Raw genomic sequence first — 203 nt, forward strand, 5'->3', positions numbered from 1 at the left:
ACCTTGCCCTGTGTGTGACCTTGCCCTGTGTGCCTAACCTTGCCCCTGTGTGTGAGCCTTGCCCTGTGTGCTTGCACCTGTGTGTCTGTGACTTGCCCTGTGTGCCCCTGACCCCTGTGTGTGTGACCTTGCCCTGTGTGCCTGACCTTGCCCTGTGTCTGACCTTGCCCTGTGTGCCTAACCTTGCCCTGTGTGCCTGACCT

The sequence above is a fragment of the Homarus americanus genome, unplaced genomic scaffold (genome assembly GCF_018991925.1).
Source record: "Homarus americanus isolate GMGI-L3 unplaced genomic scaffold, GMGI_Hamer_2.0 scaffold30108, whole genome shotgun sequence".
NCBI classification, from domain to species: Eukaryota; Metazoa; Arthropoda; class Malacostraca; order Decapoda; family Nephropidae; genus Homarus; species Homarus americanus.